This window comes from Chiroxiphia lanceolata, chromosome 7 (genome assembly GCF_009829145.1).
Source record: "Chiroxiphia lanceolata isolate bChiLan1 chromosome 7, bChiLan1.pri, whole genome shotgun sequence".
NCBI lineage: Eukaryota > Metazoa > Chordata > Aves > Passeriformes > Pipridae > Chiroxiphia > Chiroxiphia lanceolata.
The window spans coordinates 2,499,943-2,514,835 of NC_045643.1; the positions used below are offsets into that span (position 1 = coordinate 2,499,943).

The window sequence follows — 14,893 nt, forward strand, 5'->3', positions numbered from 1 at the left end:
GGAACCAAAATGTATATTATGATAAGGAAATGCTCACAATTTTGCTAAGTGGTTTGCTTTTTTTTTTTTTTTAATTTAAGTGATTTTCTTAATTTAAGTGATTTTCTTAATCTTAATTTAAAGTGATCACTTTAATTTAAGTGATTTTCTTGTAGCTGATCTAATTTACCTACACTTAATTTTATAAAGAAAGTCAAGATAACTGGTCCTTATATTCAGCAGTTCCAGCTGGAAGGGGCCATTCACAAAATGACCCAAAAATCTGAACTTGAAACCTCTAGGACAGAAGGCGAAACCAACCTGCAATGCCTGTAACAAAGCTCTAGTTGTCTGGTGTAAGGTGATTTATAAGTGCATGGCAAGCAAACAAAAGCATTTTACCCCGTTGCATATTCAGATAATATGGATTAAAAAAAAAAAGTTTGGATGAAATAAAATCCTGTAGTAGAGCCTGTAAAGTCCCTTGGCAACTGCCAACTTTTGAAGTGTTTCACTTTAATTTGCACTGATGGTAATGAACATTTAAATACTTCAGGGTTTTATTTATTTATTTATTTCAGTCTGACCCACTAGTATGCTTTTTAAGGTCTTATGCTCTGGGGTAAAATGTTGTTTTTTGCCTGCTCTTGGAGCACATGTTCCTCTTTCCTCACTTGAAAGTGGCCCTGGGACAGAGCCTGCTTGCAATGTGGTGTATTTTTTTCCCACAGATGATGGACTGCTGTTATTCCAGACATCTCTCAAATGTTCAGTGGGATGATGAGACAAGCACCTGTTTGTTTGCACAGTCAGTATAACCTGTACCGTTTTTGCAGATGGTGCCCTTGCACAGTTCTTTGAGGTAAGTGCTAAATAGCCATGAATGACTTGGAAGCAAAGCTGGAAAAAATATAGACATTAAAACTTCCAACAGTTTCTGCTTCCATCAGATTTTTAAACCTCTTTGGGCATGGGAGAGCACAGAAAGGGGGGCATTTCAAGACTGCAAATGTTCTTGGGGCTTCTAACATGCCATTTTTCAGCTATGAAAGAAGTCTTCTGTAATACAGAAATGAAGAGGTTTATCCAGCAGAAAATAAGTGTTGTCACTTTATTTTTTTTTTTTTTGGCAGGAGGTGGTGGTGGTTCATCATTTGGACACATCAGGTACTTTCTTTGTGACTATCGTATAATATAAAATGACAACGTTTCAAACGGCGACAAAATGACAAAGCACTGATCTGTGGTGGAAATCCAGCGTGGTGAGAGAGGTTCAGCCAGGCAGAATTGTCTCAAAATGGAGTTAGAAGTGCACTTAGCTTTCACTTTATTTCATTACTGTGCTTTACTCTTGCTGATTCGCTACAGGGGAACCAGGAGCAGTGAACACTCTTGATATGTCTCCAGTTTGTGGGGTGTTGTGTTCATGGCACTCTCCCATCCAACATTTTGAATACTTGTTTATCCAACGTTGTCCATCACTTTGAAAACAGAGCTGAAATCAAACCTAGTGCATTTTCTGTGGCTGGAATACTTATATCTGTCCACACAGTAAGGAAAAACCTCCATGGTTAAAACTCACGGGACTGGTTTAAATTGTCACAGTGGCTTTTGGGATTCTCGAGTAGAAAATAGAGCTTGCATTTGGGGGATACATGCTCTGCTGAACTGTCCCAGCCTGAGAAATTCCTGAAAGGGCACAGTAGTTGCCTTGTGCCAGAAACACAATATAAGCTGGTCAGCAAGGATAGCTGACGGTAGAAAACTGCCCAATATGCTGTGATGGCAACCAGGGTGAAATCTGTAATCCCATATAAATTTTCCCCTGAGAGACTGAGCGGGAATGAAGACAGATTGTATGGTCACAAAAAAGAAAAGAAAAAATAAGGAGGGATTTATTTCCTGCAGGAAAATAGTGTATTTTATAAATACACTGATTAAATATAGTCTAGCTCAAACGCAAGGACTGAAGTTAAATGAGATTCTTGAAGTGTACAAGCACATAGCAGACAAGTGGTAGTGAATGATATTACTTACTGTATCAGAAACTGGAGATATTTCTAAATGTGACACAACTGTTTAAGCTGAAATTAATAGACAGGCATCATGTGACACTTTATTCTTCTGAAGTAATTTTCACTGCTGTTCCCATGAGAGTCTGGGAAATTGGGATTGACTTACAGTGAGAACGATGCCTGTGATTATCTTGCACCCCGTCTTGCCGGTGGGCTCCCTTTAGGAGGGTTTCCTGCCCTCCTTTCCACCCCACATTCCTGTTGGGTTGCAGGGGAAGCACATGTTGAGGCAAGTGGTGGGGAGCTGGAGGAAGGTGTTCAAACAGCCCCATGGACTTCAGCTCAGCCAAGGGAATTCTGTACGTGCCCCCCGTGTTTGTTAATCAGTGTTTTAATCACTAATACTCAGGTCTAGGGGGATGCCACCATCTCTAGTCATTTAGGAAATGCAAATTCTCTGTCTGACTGGATGGCCTATACCTTTTCCTTATAGGTGTGAACTATTCAGTGGCCATCACCAACTGTAAAATGCCATAAATGGAACAATATCTTGAGAGGAGCTGCACAGAACCCTTCAGATTAACCAACTGGCACTGTAAGTGTGACTGTCCTGGTGTCACTTTTAGAAAGCCCGTGGATGGGGCTTTTCTTGATGAGCAAATTACATGGTGTTTAAGAAGGAAAGTTTCTCTGTTGTTCCAGAGTTGCTCTGACTGTGTTCAGTTTGAACTTCTGTGGTGGTTTGAAACCCTCAGAAATCCAATTTCCAAGTTTAAGCTCCCCCTCCCACAATTTACCCCAGTGTGAGAGGGTTTTCAGACAAAACACAACCACTCAGCATTGGGGGAAGGGGAAAATACTTACAAAGGTTTATTTACATACATATATATATATAGATAACAACTTAGTTATCTCTTCTAACATGAAATAATATATTTACATTAGATTAAATGTCTCTTTTTCTTCAATAAGAGTTCAAGAAGAAAAGAGAAAAGTCCTTCTGTCACTCCTCAGGTCACAGTTCCTTCGTTTCAGTTTCTGTGGTATTGGTTATTGTCTTTCATTTTTTAAGGCAGCAGATTTAAGTATTGCAGTCAGGATTTTCTGTTCTTACTTTGTGGAAATTCCAATTCCCAAGCCTTCGGGGAATTTTCTTGGAGACCTTCACTCCTCCTGGGTTGGAACATTTAGGGCAGCTCTCAGTTCAGTCTTTGCCCCAAGCATCTTATCAGAGCTCCTCTGCTCTGTCTCAACTTCTGTTACTATTTTTGTGATCTACTGATATTTCTAAACACACATAAACCGTCAGCCCCCCAAATCTGTGGCTCACACAAACCACTTTGAAACAAAGCATTAAACCTCCAAACCACCTGTGCTACAGGAGACTCTGATTTTCCAAGTCCTCAAAGACTTGTTTCAAAAGTCAGGCTGGTGTGACTGGTTAGCAGCTCACTCTGGACATTTAAAGTCTTCCAGCCTATGGTTTAATCTTCTCTGTAAGTGTGACTGTCCTGGTGTCAGTTTTAGAAAGCAGTGCTAACTCCCGTGGATGGGGCTTTCCTTGGTGAGCAAATTACATGGTGTTAAGAAAAAAAGTTTCTCTGTTGTTCCAAAGTTGCTCTGTGGCTGTGTTCAGTTTGAATTTCTGTTACTATTTTTGTGATTTGCTGATATTTCTAAACACACAGAAACCGTCAGCCCCCCCCCCCCAAATCTATGGCTCATACATACTTTCATACCACTTTGAAACAAAACATTAGCCTCCCAAACCACCTGTGCTACAGGAAACTCTGATTTTCCAAGTCCTCAAAGACTGTTTCAAAAGTCAGGCTGGTGTGACTGGTTAGCAATGCACTCTGGACATTTAAACTCTGATTTCTTGCTTCTGCTTCCCAGCCTATGGTTTAATCTTCTGTGGAGATGTGCTGAAGAGAGCAGCTGGCCTATAATTGGGGGAGATTGCTGCAGACACTTATCTCTGTGGGTGTTACTCACTCCTGTTCTTGGTGTTATTGCAGTTTAAATGGTTATCATTTTCATCTATAGTGTCTTTCTAAGACAAAAATAAGCATGTGCCACTTATCTTTTCAGTGTCATTGAATCGTTTCAGTGTTGACTGATCTTTTTTTTACTTCTTCTTCTTTTTTTCCTGCTGATCCCTGGTCATAGCACAGCAGAAGTTCTACATTGTTATCACTCATGTGCTATTTAGCAGAAGCAATCAAGATCTAAATGAGCTTAAAAATTTCTCTTCTGGTTACCGTGATTGGAGTGACAAAATCTTTTATCCTAACAATCAAAAAAAAAAAAGAAAATCAAAATAATTTTATAACTGTGCTCCCAAATTCTACAGCTTATTCAGATCTTGTTGCACTGGCTGCTTTTCATACCACACATTTCTTGGGACTCTGAATACCCCTGAACAGGTGCCCCTCTTGTTGAGACAGTCATTTCTTACCTTGTACAAATTGGGAAGCCAAACTGAGGTGATCAGAGTTCAAGTGAGTGTTGGAAGAGGGCTTGTACTAAGTAACACACTGGGAATTGAGAAATCTGATTTCAGTTATGATCCTGAGCAAATATTTCTAGTGTGACCTATTTCTAGTGTGACTTAATCCATTGATCAGTCTGGGTGTGATCTGTATCCTGCCAAGGTTAATAAAGGTGTTTCTTTTGATTTTGGTGAACTTCAGCATCCTCATCCATTAAGTGTGGGCATGGTTTTCTTGTTTCTCCTCCTTCTAAAACAGACAATGCCTAATGTGCATTCAGGCATCCAGGAAAAATAAAACACGTGGCTCTGGCAGCCCACAAGTGATGCTACTAATGATGGAAGAGAAAAACCTTTCCAAGGTCAAGTTATCAAACATCTGAACTCTGGGAAGCATTTGTCATGGCCTGGGAATTGATCTGAAACCTGATCCATCTTGGAGAATAAATCACCACAGAAAGCATGCATTAGAATCTCTCTCACTGAAATTCCCTATGGAGCTGATTTCCTGGAAGCAGACTTAGGTGTAGGATTGCTAATGGGACTAGCAGGCTGGAAGGAGGGCTGAAAAACAGTCACAAGCAATGAAAACATCAGTGCTTACAGAGGGAGGGACCAAAGCTCCTTCTTTCAGCTCAGTGGAAAGCTGGATTACTCTTCAGGTGAGTGATTATAAATGGTAAGCATGTGGAGCTCATTCTGAAAGTTTTAGTGCTGCTACTTGACATTGCATAACTTGTAATAACCAGAAATATCAGCTCCATGAAGACTTTAAAACAGAGCAAAGAGGATGAGTAAGTCCTGAGGTTTGCTCCCATCTTAAGAGCTCCTTGTATTGCAAATTCAAAAAGCCAAGCATATTTGATGGTGCTATATCATAAACTCCTTGTCTCTTGGGAAGCTGTGTATAGTAGTTGTACAGGTATTGGATTTATTCTAAGAATTTTCTCTGGGTTCATAATTTTTAACTCCTTTCATTACTTGTAGCTCAAGGCAAAGGGTGCAAAGAAGTAATCAGTAATTTGTCCTCCAGCCCCACAATGTCGTGCAGTCAAGCCAATGTCCTACATAAACTGAAAGAAACCCTAATGATGAAAGCTCTGCCTGGTATTACCTGGGATTAACTGGTGAAAACAAAAAAAACTCCTAATAAAAAATAGTTGAGAGCTAGCACAGGTCTTCTCCCCTGAACAGAATCTAAGGACACAGCCTTAATCCCTGTGGGGTCTGCTCTGGGCCTATTCAACCATTTTTGGCTTTTGTGGTTTGTGCTAATGTGGGCTGGAACAACTGTAATGGATGTAAGGGGCAGGAAAAACCCTCTTGCTATAATGTTCAATTTTAAATTATTTTCAGGCAAAAGAAGGCTGAATGTAGCACACAATACAAATCAAAAGGAAAGAGGAGGCTTGGAAGAGAAGGAGGCTGAGACTGAAAGCAACACAGCATGAGAGGAATGTGAAGTGCTGTTTTATAAACCGAACGTTCCTCCTGCTCCCTCAGTTGATCTGCAATACTCTGTAAATAAATACATTGCCTGGATATTTTTTTTCCATTTTCCTTTTGCTGTTTGTATACTTAACTTTATAAAACTCGTTTCTTTTTGTCTTTCATTCCATGTCAACAAAGAGCCCTTGTGAAAGCAGTCAAGTCCTTTACCCAGCACACTCTCCATGCCAAGGTAGGTCCAAATCCACAGCAGTTTTCAGGAGTGGGTGCTCAGTTTGACCAATAACCAGAGCAATGTGACAGCTCCTAGCAATGCATTATAAACAGCACCAGAAAGAGCAATGAAAACATCAGTGCTTAGAGAGGGAGGGACCAGAGCTCCTTCTTTCAGCTCAGTGGAAAGCTGGATTACTCTTCAGGTGAGTGATTATAAATGGTAAGCACGTGGAGCTCATTTTGAAAGTTTTAGTGCTAGTACTTGACATTGCATAGCTTGTAATAAACAAGAGATGATCTCTGAGTTTTATTACACCAGAGCAGCTTTAAAATCTTCAAATCATACACAGCTTTATCCAACTTTCTCCCTTTTTCAGTAGCTGTTATGGCTCAGCCATTCTTCTTTTCCTTGCTCTTGCCTGCTCAGATAAGCAATGATCTTGTCTGATCTTTGGATAAAGCATCAAACAGGCCAAAATCCTCCGGGCTTTGAAACAAGAGGAGCACTGAAAGAGGAAGATTCCAGCCAGGCCTTTGTCTGTTGGCTGATTGGTCTGGTTTTGGAGTTGACATTTGCAAGCACGAAGGCATCAGGGAAAGCAACAATGGCATTTTGAGGACTGTGCTGCAAAAATGACCAATTGGAATCTCTCCTGTTTCCACCTGTTCTCCCCCTCTGCCGCCTTCTCAGTTCCAGCCTCTGTCATCGCTGCAGCAATCACTGAGGTTGCAGGGAGGTGAATTATTGCTTTAGTGCTGTTGGAGTACATAATGTTGCAGTTCATTGGGATTTTTAAGTTCTTTTTTTTTTTTTTTTCCCCTTACTTATTTTGAGAATGCTTTGGCTTTTCTTTGAGGAGAGAACTTGACCTTTTAGGTGCCATATCTTAATGTGCTAAACTCCTACAGAACGATCAGAAAAATCCCAATTTAACTTAGACTTGAGACTCTTTTAATCCACTGTTTGGTAAGATTGCTTAGGTTACCACGGCACACCAGAGCATCACAAAGAAAAGGGACACTTCTAAACCATAACATACATGCACACACACATATATATAAATGAAATTGTAAAGTCTCTGAGAACTTCTGCTGAGGCAGTAGGGGGGAAATGTTATTTTTATAATAAGATTATGTTTTGCAGTGAATTTCTGGCTATTCTGAGGTGATAATCAGTGCTGAGTAGGTTTCTTTGCCGTAAAAGGATCCAGTCTAAAGAGACTCTTGAGTGGCAGCCTAGATATGAGAAATGCTATTTGAATTACATACAGTTTATATTCCTTCCCATTTTTATAGTATTTTCCAGAGGCTCTTCTTTAGTTTTAGGCCTTCTCTATGAAAGCACATGCAATAAAACTGTTGCTGCTGCCAGCTTGTATGCCTGAAAGGTCAACTTTTTTTTTTTTGTTCTAACTTTATCAGTTTCTTTAATAAAAGATATTAACTCTGTTCACAGCCTTGTCTCGCAGAGAGGAGAGAAATATCCCCTGCTCCAAAGAAAATATCACTTCTGTTTAATGATTAAAACAAATCAGTGGGAGAGAAGATAAAAGACAGCTACAGGAAAATTCTGGTGAGTAGTAAGCTGTAAAAGCTTCAGTTGTGTGGCCATTCTGAGAGAGGTTTTCATAGTAGAATGGAGCAAAATGGATCAGAACATGGTGCAAAAATTGCCAGAGTAAGGCGGCTTTCCAGTCCGTCAGGAGCAGGTGATGGAGCAAGAGGAGATCTTGGTTTAGAGTGCAATGGGGGAGTGGACTGGGGTGCTTTACCCCTTTCCTTTCCTTTCCTTTCCTTTCCTTTCCTTTCCTCCTTTCCTTTCCTTTCCTTTCCTTTCCTTTCCTTTCCTTTCCTTTCCTTTCCTTTCCTTTCCTTTCCTTTCCTTTCCTTTCCTTTCCTTTCCTTTCCTTTCCTTTCCTTTCCTTTCCTTTCCTTTCCTTTCCTTTCCTTTCCTTTCCTTTCCTTTCCTTTCCTTTCCTTTCCTTTCCTTTCCCTTTTTCCAGAATTTTCCAGAACTTTCCAGAAATTCCTAGAACTTTCCTTTTATGAAACTTTTGGAAAAATCCAGAACTTTCCAGAACTTTCCAGAAAGCTTTTTTTCTGAAATTTTATGTCCTTTCCTGAAGTTTTCAGAATTTTGCAGAAATTTCCAGAAAGCCTTTTTCTGAAATTTTCTTTACTTTCCTGAAGTTTCCAGAACTTTCCAGAAAATTCTTTTTCTGAAATTTTCTTTTATTTCTGAAAATTCCAGAATTTTCCAGAACTTTCCAGAAAGTTTTTTCAGAAATTTTATTTCCTTTCTGAAAATTCCAGAATTTTCCAGAACTTTCCAGAAATTTCTGGAAAGCTTTTTCTGAAATTTTATTTCCTTTCCTGAAGTTTTCAGAAAATTCCAGAACTTTCCAGAAAATTCCAGAACTTTCCAGAACGTCCTATTTCCTTTCGGAAATTTCCATAACTTTCCAGAACTTTCTGGAATTTCCCAGAACGTTCTGGAAATTTCCAAAAATTTCCTTTTCTGGAATTTTATTTCCTTTCCTGAATTTTCCAGAACTTTCCAGATTTTTCCAGAAATTTCCTTGTCTGAAATTTTATTTCCTCTCTGAAAATTCCAGAATTTTCCGGAAACTTCCGGAAATTTCCAGAAAGTTCCTTTTCTGAAATTTTATTTTCTTTCTCAAAAATTCCAGAACTTTCCAGAGATTTCCTTGTCTGAACTTTTAGTTCCTTTCTGAAAATTCCAGAACTTTCCAGAACTTTCCAGAACTTTCCAGAACTTTCCAGAAATTTCCTTGTCTGAAATTTTATTTCATTTTGGAAAATCCAGAACATTCCAGAACATTCCAGAACTTTCCAGAAATTTCCTCTTCTGAAATTTTTATTTCATTTTGGAAAATTCCAGAACTTTCCAGAACTTTCCAGAAACTTCCTTGTCTGAACTTCTATTTTCTTTTGGAAAATTCCAGAACATTCCAGAACTTTCCAGAACTTTCCAGAAATTTCCTTGTCTGAACTTCTCTTTTCTTTTGGAAAATTCCAGAACATTCCAGAACAGTCTGGAACTTTCCAGAACTTTCCAGAAATTTCCTTGTCTGAACTTCTATTTCCTCTTGGAAATATCCAGAACGTTCCAGAATTTTCCGGAATTTTCTGGAAAATTCCAGAAATTTACTTGTCTGAAATTTTATTTCCTTTTGGAAAATTCTAGAACTTTCCAGAAAGTTCCAGAATTTTCCGGAATTTCCCAGAAATTTCCAGAACTTACCAGAAATTTCTTTGTCTGAACTTTTATTTCCTTTTGGAAAATTCCAGAATTTTCCAGAAAATTCCAGAATTTTCCGAAAACTTCCGGAAATTTCCAGAACTTACCAGAAATTTACTTGTCTGAACTTTTATTTCCTTTTGGAAAATTCCAGAACGTTCCAGAATTTTCCAGAAAATTCCAGAAATTTACTTGTCTGAAAATTTCTTTCATGTTGGAAAATTCTAGAACTTTCCAGAAAATTCCAGAATTTTCCAGAAATTTCCAAAATATTCCAGAACTTACCAGAAATTTGCTTGTCTGAACTTTTATTTCCTTTTGGAAAATTCCATAACGTTCTAGAATTTTCTGGAATTTTCCGGAAAATTCCAGAAATTTCCTTGTTTGAACTTTTATTTCCTTTTGGAAAATTCCAGAATGTTCCAGAATTTTCCGGTAAATTCCAGAAACTTACTTGTCTGAAATTTTATTTCCTTTTGGAAAATTCTAGAACTTTCCAGAAAATTCCAGAATTTTCCAGAAATTTCCAAAAATTTTCAGAACTTTCCAGAAATTTCCTTTTTTGAACTTTTATTTCCTTTTGGAAAATTCCAGAATGTTCCAGAATTTTCTGGAATTTTCCGGAATTTTCCGGAAAATTCCAGAAACTTACTTGTCTGAAATTTTATTTCCTTTTGGAAAATTCTAGAACTTTCCAGAAAATTCCAGAATTTTCCAGAATTTTCTGGAAATTTCCAGAAATTTCTGAAAACTTCCTCGGCTGAAATTTTATTTTCTTTTTGAAAATTCCAGAAGGTTCCAGAATTTCCCAGAACTTTCCTTATCTGAAATTGGAACATTCCAGAATTTTCTGGAAATTTCCAGAAATTTCCAGAAATTTCCTTGTTTGAACTTTTATTTCCTTTTGGAAAATTCCGGATTTTTCCAGAAAATTCCAGAATTTTCCGGAAACTTCCAGAAATTTCCAGAACTTTCCAGAAATTTCCTTGTTTGAACTTTTATTTCCTTTTGGAAAATTCCAGAATTTTCCAGAACATTCCAGAACTCTCCAGAACTTTCCAGAACTTTCCAGAAATTTCCTTGTCTGAATTTTTATTTCCTTTCAGAAAATTCCAGAACTTTCTAGAATTTGCCAGAATTTTCCGGAAATTTCCAGAAATTTCTGAAAACTTCCTCGTATGAAAAGTTATTTCCTTTTGGAAAATTCCAGAAAATTCCAGAACTTTCCAGAAAATTCCAGAAAATTCCAGAACTTTCCTGAACTTCCCTTTTCTGAATGTTTATTTCCTTTCGGAAATTTCCAGAGCTTTCCGGAAATTTCCAGAACTTTCCGGAAATTTCTGGAAATTTCCGGAACTTTCTGGAAATTTCCAAAAATTTCCTTTTCTGGAATTTTATTTCCTTTCTGAAAATTCCAGAATTTTCCGGAAACTTCCGGAAATTTCCAGAAAGTTCCTTTTCTGAAATTTTGTTTTCTTTCTCAAAAATTCCAGAACTTTCCAGAATTTTCCAGAACTTTCCTTGTCTGAACTTCTATTTCCTTTTGGAAAATTCCAGAACTTTCCAGAACAGTCCAGAACTTTCCAGAACTTTCCAGAAATTTCCTTGTCTGAAATTTTATTTCATTTCAGAAAATTCCAGAACTTTCCAGAAAATTCCAGAATTTTCCAGAAATTTCCAGAAATTACCGGAACTTACCAGAAATTTACTTGTCTGAACTTTTATTTCCTTTTGGAAATTTCCAGAAATTTTCAGAACTCTCTAGAAATTTCCAGAACTCTCTAGAAATTTCTTTGTCTGAACTTCTATTTTCTTTTGGAAAATTCCAGAACATTCCAGAACAGTTTGGAACTTTCCAGAACTTTCCAGAAATTTCCTTGTCTGAACTTCTATTTCCTCTTGGAAATATCCAGAACGTTTCAGAATTTTCTGGAATTTTCCGGAAAATTCCAGAAATTTACTTGTCTGAAATTTTATTTCCTTTTGGAAAATTCCAGAACTTTCCGGAAAATTCCAGAAATTTGCTTGTCTGAACTTTTATTTCGTTTTGGAAAATTCCAGAACGTTCCAGAATTTTCTGGAAATTTTCCGGAAAATTCCAGAAATTTGCTTGTCTGAAATTTTATTTCCTTTTGGAAAATTCTAGAACTTTCCAGAAAATTCCGGAATTTTCCAGACATTTCTGAAAACTTCCTTGTCTGAAATTTTATTTACTTTTGGAAAATTCTGGAAATTCTCAGAAATTTCCAGAACTCTCTAGAAATTTCCAGAACTCTCTAGAAATTTCTTTGTCTGAACTTTAATTTCCTTTTGGAAAATTCCAGAACGTTCCAGAAATTTCCTTGTCTGAACATCTATTTTCTTTTGCAAAATTCCATAACGTTCCAGAATTTTCTGAAATTTTCTGGAAAATTCCAGAAATTTACTTGTCTGAAATTTTATTTCCTTTTGGAAAATTCTAGAACTTTCCAGAAAATTCCGGAATTTTCCGGAAATTTCCAGAAATTTCTAGAACTTCCCAGAAATTTGCTTGTCTGAACTTTTATTTTCTCTTGGAAAATTCCAGAACGTTCCAGAATTTTCTGAAATTTTCTGGAAAATTCCAGAAAGTTACTTGTCTGAAATTTTATTTCCTTTTGGAAAATTCTAGAACTTTCCAGAAAATTCCAGAATTTTCCAGAAATTTCCGGAAATTTGCAGAACTTTCCAGAAATTTCCTTGTCTGAATTTTTACTTCCTTTCAGAAAATTCCAGAACTTTCTAGAATTTTCCAGAACTTTCCTCTTCTGAAATTGGAGAATTCCAGAATTTTCTGGAAAATTCCAGAACTTTCCAGAAATTACCTTGTCTGAACTTTCCAGAACCTTCCAGAAATGTTTTTTTCGGAAATTATATTTCCTTTCTGAAAATTCCAGAACTTTCCAGAATTTTCCAGAACTTTCCAGAAATTTCCTTTTCTGAAATTTTTTCCTGGAAATTCCAGAACTTTCCAGAAATTTCCTTTTCTGAAACTTTATTTCCTTTTGGAAAATTCCAGAAATTTCCTGAACTTTCCAGAAATTTCCAGAACTTTCCAGAAATTTCCTTTTCTGAAATTTTTTTTCCTGGAAATTCCAGAACTTTCCAGAATTTTCCTGGAAATTTCCGGAAATTTCCAGAATTTTCCCGGAAATTTCCTTGTCTGAAATTTTATTTCCTTTCTGAAAATTCCAGAAATTTCCAGAAATTTCCAGAAAGTTTTTTCCAAAATTTTATTTCCTTTCCTGAATTTTCCAGAACTTTCCTTTTCTGAAATTTTTTTCTTTCTGAAATTTCCAGAACTTTCCAGAAATGTCCAGAAATTTCCTTTTCTGAAATTTTTTCTTTATGGAAATTCCAGAAATTTCCGAAGTTTTCCAGAAATTTTCAAAGAAGTTCCTTTTCTGAAATTTTATTTCCTTTCTGAAAATTCCAGAACTTTCCAGAACTTCTCAGAACTTTCCAGAAATTTCTTTTTCTGAAACTTTATTTCCTTTCTGAAAATTCCAGAAATTTCCAGAAAATTCCAGAACTTTCTGGAAATTTCCGGAAATTTCCTTTTTCTGAAATGTTTTATTTCTGAAAATTCCAGAACTTTCCAGAAATATTCTTTTCTGAAATTTTATTTACTTTCTGAAATTTCCAGAACTTTCCAGAAATTTCCAGAATTTTCCAGAAAGTTCTTTTTCTGAAATTTTATTTCTTTTCCAGAAATGTCCAAACTTTCCTTTCTTGAAAGTTCCAGAAATTTCCTTTCCTGAAATTTTCAGAAAGTTCCTGAAATTTCATTTCCTTTCCTTTCCTTTCCTGAAATTTCCTTTCCCGAAATTTCCTTTTCCCTTTCCTTTTTATTTTCCTTTCCTGAAATTTCCAGAAATTTCCTGAAATTTCATTTTCTTTCCTGAAATTTCCTTTTTCATTTCCTTATTCTTTTTTTTCCCCCTGAAATTTCCTTTCCTGAAACTTTCTTTTTCCTTTCCTGAAGTTTCCTTTTTTTTTTTTTTCCTTTTTTCTTTCCTTTCCTGAAATTTCCTTTCCTGAAATGAAATGAAATTTCAGGAAAGGAAAAGAAATGAAATTTCTAGAAATTTCAGTAAAAGGAAATTTCATAAGGCCTCAAATATGAAACATATAAGAACGCCAGGAAAAAGTAAAGATAATATTAACACTCATAACAATAATAAGAATAATTGCACTTCTATAACAATAATAAAGTAATTATAAGATTACAACATTTTAATAATGTCGATATTAATAAAAATGATTACGATAATATTAAGATGGTACTTAATACCATCACACTTAATAAGTCCACCACCAGATCTATGGTATTTATAAGAAATAGAGGAGTTATTACTATTTTCATCAAGTGGGGTTTTTTTTTCAGGTTCAGTATTTAAATTACACTTATTTCTATGTGTGAATAATAACCCAACTATGACTGTAGAATGAAGAAGAGCCAAGTCTGTGCAGTGTTCAGAGTTCACCATCATGCTGTACTCTGCACGGTCACTGACTGATTATTCTAAGATGTTGTGCTGGTTTAAAGGCAAACCAGCAGGGGAAATGAACCCAACTCAAAGGAGAGATTATAAGTCAGAATAACAATTTAATAAAATAATAAAATAAATATGATTATACAGACAAACAGTTGGTTTTAACCCACAAAACCCAAATGTATAACCCAGCACCCTGGGGCATGAACAGAGTGGTGTTGGTTGGGCCCCCTGAGTCCAAAGTAAAGGGAGAGGGGAAAAAAAACCTGTTGGTGAGAGTGCTGGTGCAGTCTGGTCGAGGGTGGTGGTTGCAGTCTGGTCAAGAGTGGTGATTGCAGTCTGGTTGAGAGTGGTGGTCTGCAGTCTTCCTCTGGATCCCATGAGTGGTTAAAAAAGTCCCAAGACTCCAAGATTATATATCCTCCAGTTCAGGTAGGATTGCCCAGTACCTCCCTCAGGGTGGGGAGTTCCACAATGGGTGTGAGGACAGGAGTATCCTCTTATCTCACAGGCCTCTTAACACCCAGTTTATAGCCTGAGGAGTCAGGGCTGCTCTGGGCAGAGTGTGTAAATAGTTCACTGATAACAGTCTCTGGGAAATGGCATGGAAGGCTCTAGAATACACAGTTTTGGGTTACACCCATCCAGTGATGAACTGGTCCCAGTTGTTCTAACTAGGACAGATGTTTGTGGAAAATAAGTCTAAAGTTCAACTTTGGTGGCTGATCAGCCTCTGCACCACTTAAGCACATCGTTTCATTTCTAAATGGTGCTGATTACAACAACTCATGGGCAGCCACAGTCTTCTCCTGAATGGGAGACGTGGCCCTGTCATAAAGTAAAGCACATACTACAGTGAGTGGTGCTAATGTGGTTTAAAAAGCCTCTGGGGAGGCCTATTTCCATGTGGGATTAAATGCATCTCATTGGGATAATGCCTTCGCGTTTGAAAAGCTTAATTTTTAAA

The 14,893-nt window shown here is 37.0% G+C and overlaps 1 long non-coding RNA gene across 1 annotated transcript; it reads left to right on the forward strand.

Annotated features, from left to right (window-relative positions):
* The first annotated feature begins 289 nt into the window (after positions 1-289).
* Positions 290-14,029, forward strand: LOC116789730. Its single transcript, XR_004358132.1, has 6 exons — positions 290-841; positions 1,113-1,146; positions 2,488-2,589; positions 4,745-5,147; positions 6,115-7,723; positions 13,818-14,029. It is a non-coding gene; the product is annotated as an uncharacterized LOC116789730 (long non-coding RNA).
* The last annotated feature ends 864 nt before the right edge of the window (positions 14,030-14,893 follow it).